At 42.6% G+C, this 10384-nt stretch overlaps 1 pseudogene; it reads left to right on the top strand.

Annotated features, from left to right (window-relative positions):
* Nucleotides 1-2718: 2718 nt before the first annotated feature.
* On the top strand, nucleotides 2719-5702 carry LOC123953765 (annotated as a pseudogene).
* Nucleotides 5703-10384: the final 4682 nt, after the last annotated feature.

Genomic DNA, 10384 nt, shown 5'->3' on the forward strand with positions numbered 1-10384 from the left:
GCTGCCTTCGGCCCAGGTCATGATCTCAGGGTCCTGGGATCGAGTCCCGCATTGGTCTCTCTGCTCAGCAGCGAGCCTGCTTCCCTCTCTCTCTCTCTGCCTGCCTCTCTGTCTGCTTGTGATCTCTCTCTATCAAATAAATAAATAAAATCTTTAAAAAAAAAAAAAAAGAACTGTCCTAATCATGCTCCATAATTTTCTTCTATGAATTTACATAATATTTAATTTTTAAGGGGACCATCACATTCTAATTCATCTTCCCAATACCAAAATAGAAAGGTAATAAATATTTTATGCCATTTTAAAGTGAAGAATTGAAACAAGGTATATTCATGTTCCACTTCAAATAGCAAAGCAACACAGATTTGAACTTTGCTTTCTTTGCACAATTTAATAAATAGGGTTCTTTTTTTTTTTTTTAAGATTTTATTTATTTATTTGACAGAGAGAGATCACAAGTAGACAGAGAGGCAGGCAGAGAGAGAGAGAGGGAAGCAGGCTCACTGCTGAGCAGAGAGCCCGATGCGGGACTCGATCCCAGGACCCTGAGATCATGACCTGAGCCAAAGGCAGCGGCTTAACCCACTGAGCCACCCAGGCGCCCCATAAATAGGGTTCTTAATTATAGATGTGGAGAAGCAGACAAGGATGTCTGCTATCACCATTGCTGTTCAATATTGTAGTGGAAGTATTATTCAGAGTAATTGCCAAGAAAAAGAAGTAAAAAATATTCCAGATTAGTAAAGAAAAGTAAATCTATTTCTATTTACAGTTGACATGACCTTACATGTAGAAGACTGGAAGGAATCCACGAAGAAACTATTAGACCAAAGGAAAGATTTTAGCAAGGTTACAAAATACAAAATCAATACACAAAATCAAATTCTATTTCTCCACACAAGCAATAAACAATACAAAAATTAAATAAAGAGGGGCACCTGGGTGGCTCAGTGGGTTAAGCCACTGCCTTCGGCTCAGGTCATGATCTCAGGGTCCTGGGATCGAGTCCCACATCGGGCTCTCTGCTCTCTGCTCGGCAGGGAGCCTGCTTCCCTCTCTCTTTCTCTCTGCCTGCCTCTCTGCCTACTTGTGATCTCTCTCTCTCACTGTCAAATAAATAAATAAATAAAATCTTTAAAAAAAAAAAAAATTAAATAAAGAAAATACTACATAGGGATGCCTGGGTGGCTCAGTTGGTTAAGCGACTGCCTTCGGCTCAGGTCATGATCCCAGTGTCCTGGGATCGAGTCCCACATTGGGCTCCTTGCTCGGTAGGGAGCCTGCTTCTCCCTCTGCCTCTGCCTGCCACTCTGCCTGTGCTCGCTCTCTCGCTCTCTCTGACAAATAAATAAATAAAATCTTAAAAAAAAAAACTACATCTACAATAACGTTAAAAAGAATAAAATATTTGGGAATAAATTTAACACAAATATAGGACATCTACATGGAAAACTAAAAAATATAATTGAAAGACTATTTTTTAAAAGATTTTATTTGTCAGAGAGAGAGAGAGAACACAGTCCGGGGAGCAGCAGGCAGAGGGAAAAGCAGGCTCCCTGCTGAGCAAGAAGTCCTATGCAGGGCTCAATCCCAGGAACCTGGGATCATGACCTAGGCCAAAGGCAGACATTTAACCAATGGAGCCACCCAGGCATCCCCATTGAAAAAGTTTTAGGGGCGCCTGGGCAGCTCAGTCATTAAGCGTCTGCCTCTGGCTCAGGTCATGATCCCAGAACCCTGGGATCAAGCCCTGAATCAGGGCTTCCTGCTTGCTTCTCCCTCTCCCACTCCCCCTGCTTGTGTTCCCTCTCTCGCTGTGTGTGTGTCTCTCTCTGTCCAATAAATAAATAAAATCTTTTTAAAAAGAAAGAAAGAAAGAAAGACAGACAGACATTTTTTAAAGGCCAAACTGAGTGGAAAGACATCCTGTGCAATTGATTGGAAGATTTTGTATTGCTAAAATGGCGAGACTCCCCAAACTGAACTATAGATTTAAAGCAGTCTCTATCAAATACCCAGCTACCTTTCTCATAAAATTAATAAGCTTATCCATATGGAAACAATATGGATACTATTGGCTTATATTCATATAAAAATTAAGGGAACCAGACTGGACAAAACTAATCCAGAAAAAGAACAAAATTGAAGGACTTCTGCTTCCCAGTGTCAAAACTTATTACAAAGCTACAGCATCCAAGAGTCATCTTATTACTGACATAAGGACAGACATATACACTAATGGAATAAAACTGAAAGTCCAGAAATAATCATTTACATTTGTGGTCAATTGCTTATCAATAAATATGCCACAACAATTCAACAAGGAAAGAATATTTTTTTCAAAAAATGGGACAACCGGATATCCACATGCAAAAGAATGAATTTGGATCCATATCTCACACCGTCTACAAAATGAACTCAAAATGGATTGAGGTCCTAAATACAAGCACTTGAGATTATAAAATTCTCGGGGAAAAAATAGGCATAAGTGTTCATGACTATGAATTAGGCAGTGGTTTCTTAGACACGGCAACAAAAACACAAGCAAAAATTTAAAAAGGTAAATTGGACATCATCACAATTTAAAATTTTGTGCTTCTAAGGATACTATCAAGAAAGGGAAAAGAAGCAAAGAGTAGGAGAAAACATTTGCAAACCACGTATCTAATAAAAACCTTTTATGCAAAATATGTTAAAACAACAAAAATCCTTATAACTCAACATTAGAAAAACTACCCAATTTAAAAATGGGCAAAAAATCTGAATAGACAGTTCTTCAAAGAAGGTATCTAAATGGCCAATAAAACACGTGGGAAGGCTCAGCCACCTAACATTAAAGAGAAGATGCTGCTCTCAGTGGTTTCCAGGCCCAGGATTTCGACTTTTGGCTCTAAGAAAAACAAGAAGAAGCTGTATGTGTCACTGCCTCAACAGATGGCGTCACCTCATCCAAGCGACAGTACCACTAGCAGCAGCAGGGGGAGCAATGGAAAGGACCAGCTGAGCAAAACCAACATCTATACCCAGGGATTGCAACCAGGCACTACTGACCGGGACCCTATCAAATCGTCATATGGCAGGATTGTCTCCCCTGAGGTCATACTGGAGAAGAGCACCAGCAAGTGCAGCAGTGCCACAAAGTGGCTTTGTGCACATTGACCGTCCTTCAGCAGCACAGAAAACTGTAACAGAACTGAAAGCCAGTGGCATACAGGCACAGATGACGACAAAGCAACAGGGGCGGGACCCCACGAAGTTATACCTGGCAGTCCTTCCACTAGCAATGGATAAGAAGGGGAAGCCCTTTGGCCAGGTTGTCTTCACTCGAATCCTCCGAGACACCAGTGGGACCAGCAGAGGGGCTGGCTTGGCAAGAATGGAGTCCACAGAGAAGTGCGAAGCCATCATCACCCACTTTAACGGAAAATGTATTAAGACACCCGCTGGAGTGCTAGCTCCGTCTGACCCCTGGCTTTGCAGGTTTGCTGACGGTGGTCCGCAGAAGTGGCAGAACCAAGGGAAGTGGCAAAATGGACGGTCCTGGCTAAGGAATGCAGATATGGGTGGTATAGCCTTGACCTAAGACCCCAGCCCAGCGCTTCAGAGTGGATTTTGCCGTTATAACATCCCCCCAGCAGGATGCTTGCTCAGTCCGCACCCCCCCATGTCTCCCATCTCCTGTGTCTTCAGACCAGACAGTGACTCACACATCTCCTCATCACCTAAGCCATCTTGGATGCACCACCCATCATACCTTCTGCAGCTTTTAGCTTCAGCTCTGCCCCGAGGCATGGATCACCCATTTCTCTCCAGCCTGCCTTCACGACGGGACCTCGTACCCAGCAGGGGGGCACCTCTCCCTCAGCAGCACAGGCATGTACGTGCCCATGGCTGTCACTACACAAGGAGCGCGCATCTCCCAGTCCACTCCTGTGCCTTCGCCCAGGAACTGAGGTGTGCCCCACACTACTGGCGGTGCTGATGCTTCCAGACTCCAGGGGGCGAACCGGGAGCACCTCCCATCCCTGGGCCTCGCTCAGCACGAACACTGGGTCATCGCTTTTCACAGGTCTGGGCCCGGAAAAAGATCTCTGCACTCCGGCCCTCTGCTTATTCCGCCATTTGTGAGGAAGCCTAGGGGAACCGTCACTTTTTATGTGTGCTGCATTCAAGGAGATCAAAAGAACTTTCTTTTCTTTCTTTTGCCAAGAAAGTTGTATATTTTGTTCCTAACTGCAACATACTCTTTCCATATACCCCCCACCCAAAATAAAAACAAAAACACATGAGAAGATACAGAACATCATTAGTTATCAAGGAAATGCACATCAAAAAATCAAAATGAGATACTTCTTCACCCTCTCCAGGTTGACTGTAATCAAAAATGGGGGAAATAGCATTGTTGGCCAGGATGTGCAGAAATCGGAACCCTCGCACTCTGCTGCTGGGGCTTGAGAGTGGGGCAGCCACTGTGGAAAACAGTCTGGCAGTCCCTGCAAAGATGAATAATAGAATTAACATATGACCTAGCAATTCTCTCCTGGATATATACCCAAGAGAACTGAAATAGTCAACAGTTCCTCAAAAAGGTAAAGATGGAATTACTGTGTGACCGGCCAATTCTACTTGTAGGTACGTGCCCCCGAATGAAAACACGTACCCACAAAAACTTGTATATGAACGTTGATAGCGGCCTCCTTCATAAGAGCTGAAAGGCAGAAGCAACCCAAATATCCATAATTCATGAGTGGGATAGACATGGGTGTGTGGAATGGATAAATCATATCTATACAATGAAACATTACGTAGCTTAAAAAAAAAAAAGTAAGAAATACTGATGCACCCTATAACATGGATGAACCTTGAAAACATTGTACCAAGTGAAAGAAGCCGGACACAGAAAACCACATAGTATATGATCTCATTTAGATGAGCTGTCCAGAGCAGGCACATCTACGGAAGCAAAATGATTCAGAGTTTACTTAGATTTGGTGGTCGTTGGGGCAGCTGAGCAGTAATAGCTAAGAGGTGAGGGGTTTCTCTTTGAGATCATGAAAATGTTCTAAAATTGCCTGTGGTGGCAGTTACACGTATCTGTAAACGTATTTAAAAACCATTGAAATGTCCACTTTAAATTTGTGAATTACTTGGCACATGAATTCTATTTCAACAAGGTGTTATGAAAAGAAAAGCAGTAAGACATTAAGTTGAAAACAAGAATTTCTTTTATATTTAGTAAAATTACTCAGTAGTTTCTATTTTCATATGTTTTTATAAAATTACTAAGCAACTTACCTTCTTTGTTCAACATTGCATCATTGTCATTGGGCCAATAGATAGACCTCTGTTGATTCTGCCTGAGTTTTTTAAAGATCTTTAAAAATTATTTGTTTGAGAGAGAGAACGCGCAGTCGGAAGAGGAAAAAGCAGGAGTAGGGGCAGGGGGAGAAGCAGACTCCCCACTGAGCAGGGAACCAGATGTGGGCTCCATCCTTGGGGGACTCCGGGATTGAGATCTGAGCCAGGCAGACGCTTAACCGACTGAGGCACCCAGGCACCCCAGTTCTGCTCTTTTTAATACTTGCAAGCATTCAATATTGCATGCTTGAAGGTACCACTATTTGCCATTCTCTTTATCGATGTTTGTATTGTTTCTAGTGTTTTGCTTTTACAAACAATGCTGCAATAAATATCCTTATACATAAAAAAAAAAGAATTCATTTTATAAAGAACTTAATTTGTAAAGACACCAAGATAGTTCTGTAAGGAGAATCAGCGTCCTTTCCAGAGAATTTGTGAGAGCAGTATTTTACATGTATCTGGTGACATTTAGACTCAGCCTTCTAAAGTGATTGATAAGATGAATGGCCCCTATGTGAACCTTTGAGCTTCATTCCCAGGCGTCTGCATTATTCAGCAAGATGTTTCCACCCCCGTTCCCCTACTGCCTTCTCATTGAGGTAGCTGTTCACTCTGTCATCTAACCACTGAAAAACTTTCCCTTTGGTAAAATGAGTTAAGTATATATTTCCATTTTCACACTGTGAGATTTAATTAGCTAATGATGGAAAAGTCCTTGGTTGAAGAGTGCAATGGAAGTTCAAAGTAATATTGTTATTATGTTTAGATAAATTCTCAATATGTAAAGTCACACAACCTTGCTGTTACAGTCAGATACGTGATTCTGGGCAAGCATTACTTCCAGGGAGAAAAAATAAGAGCCAGCTTTTTGGAGATCTAGCACAAAGGCGTATTTTCCTGTGATCCCAAGGTGGTGTCCACGTTTGCCACCTCTCTCAACTCAACTCTAACGATAATGGCCTCCCATTTGTGCCGCTGCTGCATGTAATCTATTTAATTGAAGTTAGGAAAATGACCCTGACTTTCAGCCCTGCCTTGGCGGGTGGTGCAGCTGTGCTGAATATTTCCTGGATCTGTAAATAAAATACTGATTCTAGTCACTTCTACAGAATGCATTTTGATACTGCAGATTTTTTCAGTGTTGGCTCAATTAAGTTAGGTATCTCTAAGGGAAAGTAGGTTATCAGTTAAGGCAGAAAGGCAGTCCACAGCTAACACTGGTAATTTCTTTAAAAAGTGCTTTGAGCCCTCTCCTAATTTGTGAAGGTAACCTTACACAGCAATCAGGTAGATTAAACACTGTGTCATGTTGACTCTGAAATGAAGACAAAAGCCTTGGAATTCTAAAGAACAGCTTCTCATACATCAGATCTCTACAATCAATACATTCTTTACTGGTAGTATTTGAGGACACCTGAGATGGTCTAGGACAGACTTGGTTTCTAAGGGACCTTTGGCTGACCTCTGAAGACCTCTACACCTTTGCTTCTCAATGGGAATTTGGCCCATGTTACGTGCTTAATAAGCATTCTGATAGAAAAACGAATGTACTTCCAGATGATGCTTAAGATCATTGTCCTGGTAGTTTCTGAGCATAATAACAAATGAACAAATTAGTTCATCCTAAGTGTTTCCCCTCTCTGGGAATTCATATCCCTCGTCTTTGCTCTGATGTGTACCTAGTAGGCAGACTAAGAGCTCCCCCAAAGATGTCCACAGCCTGATCCGTGGAACCTATGACTCCCTTACTAATTAAGGTTGCTAATGGAATTAAGATCGCTAATGAGGAGAGTTTAAAATAGTGAGACTGGGGGCGCCTGGGTGGCTCAGTGGGCTAAAGCCGCTGCCTTCGGCTCGGGTCATGATCCCAGGGTCCTGGGATCGAGTCCCGCGTCGGGCTCTCTGCTCAGCATGGAGCCTGCTTTCTCCTCTCTCTCTCTGCCTGCCTCTCTGTCTACTTGTGATCTCTCTCTCTCTCTCTGTCAAATAAATAAATAATAAAATCTTTAAAAAAAAAAAAATAGTGAGACTGGGTGCCTGGGTGGCTTAGTCATTAAGCGTCTGCCTTGGTCATGATCCCAGGGTCCTGGAATGGAGCCCTGCGTTGGGCTACCCGTTCCGTGGGGGGCCTGCTTCTCCCTCTCCCTCTGCCCTTGCTTGTGTTCTCTCTCTTGCTGTCTCTCTGTGTCAAATAAATATATAAAATCTTAAAAAAACAAAAAACAAAAAAAGCTAGTTCGGGGTACCTGGGTTGCTCAGTCGGTTAAGCGTCTGCCTTAGGCTCAGGTCATGATCCCAGGGTCCTGAGATGGAGCCACGTGCAGGGCTTTCTGCTCAGCGGGGAGTCTGCCTCTCCCTCTCTCTCTGTCCTGCCCCCTGTGCTTGTGCACACTCTCTCCCTTGCTCTTGCTCTCTCCCTCTCTCTCTCTTAAACTCTTTTTAAAATAATAAAATAGTGAGAGTATCCCAGATTTTCTGAGTGGGCTTAGTATAATCACAGGTGAACAACAACAAAAAAAGGTAAAGGTAAAAAAAGACAAAAAAGGAGGTCACACAGTGAGGCATATGAGATTCACTTGCTGTCACTGGCTTTGAAGACAGAGGAAGGGGCCAAGCTCCAGAAACCTGAAAAGGCAAGAAACGGGTTTTGTTCCACAATCTGCAGAGAAGACATAACCCTGCAGACACCTTGATTTTAGCCCAGGGAGATCCTGGTCGGACTTCTGACCTGCAAAACTGTAAAATTATGAATTTTTGTTGTTTTAAGCCTGCAAGTTTGTGGTCATTATAGCAGCACAGAGAAAATGCATACAGTTCCCCTTTTTCTCACTAGAGTTCCTTGTATATTCTAGATGCTGACCCATGTTCTACTTTTCCATATTAAAAGTATCTCCTTACCTTTTTTTTTTAAGATTTTATTTATTTATCTGAGAGAGAGACAGACAGAGAGGGAACACAAGCAAGGAGAGTGGGAGAGGGAAAAACAGGCTTCCTGCCGAGCAGGGAGCCCGATGTGGGGCTCGATCCCAGGATCCTGGAAGCATGACCCGAGCCAAAGGCAGACGCCCAACAACTGAGCCACCCAGGTGCCCCATCTCCTTACCTTCCAATCTGTCACTTTTTCTATGGTATCCTTCATTCAGCAAAAATCCTTAACTTTTGTTAAGTCAAATCTCTCATTTTTTCTCTCTCATGGATTTTATTTTTCAGTATTTTATTTAAGACCCTTTCTCTTGGGGTGCCTAGGTGGCTCAGTCAGTTGAGCATCCAGCTCTGGATTTCATCTCAATTCATGATCTCAGGGTTGTAAGATCAAGCCCTGCGTTGAGCTCCACACTTAGCAGGGAGTCTGCTTGAGAGTCTCTCTCTCCCTCTCCCTTTGCTCCCCCAAATAAATAGATAAAAATCTTAAAGCCCTTTCTCTCCCTCAAGTTCCAAAGACATTTTCCTTTCCTTCTTTTGTTAGAGTTATGGCTTAACCCGGAGTGAATCTGGGCTTTTAGTTCACAGAGAACTTTATCTTTCATGTATATACTTGTATATACTTAGGATACTGGCCCAACTATTTTAATGGCGTCCAAACCATCTGTGGCCTAAGAAAGATAGAAATTCCTCTCTCACCAGAGGTCCAGATATCAGCAGGCAATCCAGATGTGTGGGACCTCGACACGGTGCCTTCCATTCCAGAGTTTAAGCAGCTGTTCTAGTACAGGTTTTATCTCAAAAGACAAGGAATATTCTCCTTCTCACTTGCTTTCTGATAAATGCATCCAAAGACAGAAACTTAATATTATGTTCTGCTGAAGCAGGAGATTGTAAGACCATCTAAAGATTCGTCTCCCAGTGTTTTGGCTTTAAGTGCCTTTACCACCATATATTCCTGAGACTCTTATGACTTGCTTTGGAGATTTCCGTTAACACTTGGCAGATTTAGCAGTTTGTCCTGTTTTTCCCCGCATTGCCTGTCCTAGAATCATCTTCTATGAAATTTTTGCCTTTGGTTTTCAATGTTGTGTCATGGTGTAATTTGGGGGGATAAATTAATTTAATAATCAATGATCCAAATGTCAGTTAAAATTTAATTGATCCTATGAAACAGGCTACGGAACAAGGGTGGGGAGTACTGTTGAATGGGTACAGAGTTGCAGTTTGGGAAGATGAAAAGTTCTGGAGCTGGGTGGTGTGAGGATTGGACAACATTGTGAACGTGCTTATGCCACTGAGCTGTGCTCTTAAAAATCATTAACCTGGGGGCACCTGGGTGGCTCAGTTGGTTAAGCAACTGCTTTCAGCTCACGTCATGATCCTGGAGTCCTGGGACGGAGTCCCACATGGGGCTCCCTGCTCAGCACAGAGTCTGCCTCTCCCTCCGATTCTCCCCCCTCTCATGCTCTCTCTCATTCTCTCTCTCTCAAATAAATAAATAAATAAAATCTTTAAAAAAAATAATTAACTTGGTAAACTTTATTTAATGTATATTTTACCATAATTTAAAACATAATTTTTTTAAAAGGGAGGTAAGTTTGAAAAGTGAGAAGAAATGGCCAACGATAGGGTCCTGTAATGTCTCACCACAGTTTCATGATTTTTTTTCCGAAGGTGACCCTTTCCAGTTATGTAATAAGAAAATAAACAGGTGACAACATCACAGAGACAAGGAATGAGGGACAGATCAGTGCAGAGGACATCCAAGCCACATCAGGAACCCGGATGGGGGGGTTGGAATTGCGGAATGTAAGACTTCAAAATAAATTTAGAGATTGTGTTCATGGTTTAGTTTGCATGTTTATGTTTTATTTTAACCCAGTGGCCGTGCGTCTCCAGAGTACCGGTCCATCCCTAGCTTTTTTAAATAATTGTTTTCTTAATTTGCGCAGGTGTGCTATTCTAAGGAGAAAGTCCGTGGCTTTCATTGGATCCCAAAGCATTCTCTCAACCCACCGAAACTAAAGAAATGGATTGAGCCCATGCTCACCTTTCACAGATGAGGACACTGACACTAGAAGAAACATGGCTTCAAGCC

Source organism: Meles meles, chromosome 12 (assembly GCF_922984935.1).
Source record: "Meles meles chromosome 12, mMelMel3.1 paternal haplotype, whole genome shotgun sequence".
In the NCBI taxonomy this organism is placed as follows: Eukaryota; Metazoa; Chordata; class Mammalia; order Carnivora; family Mustelidae; genus Meles; species Meles meles.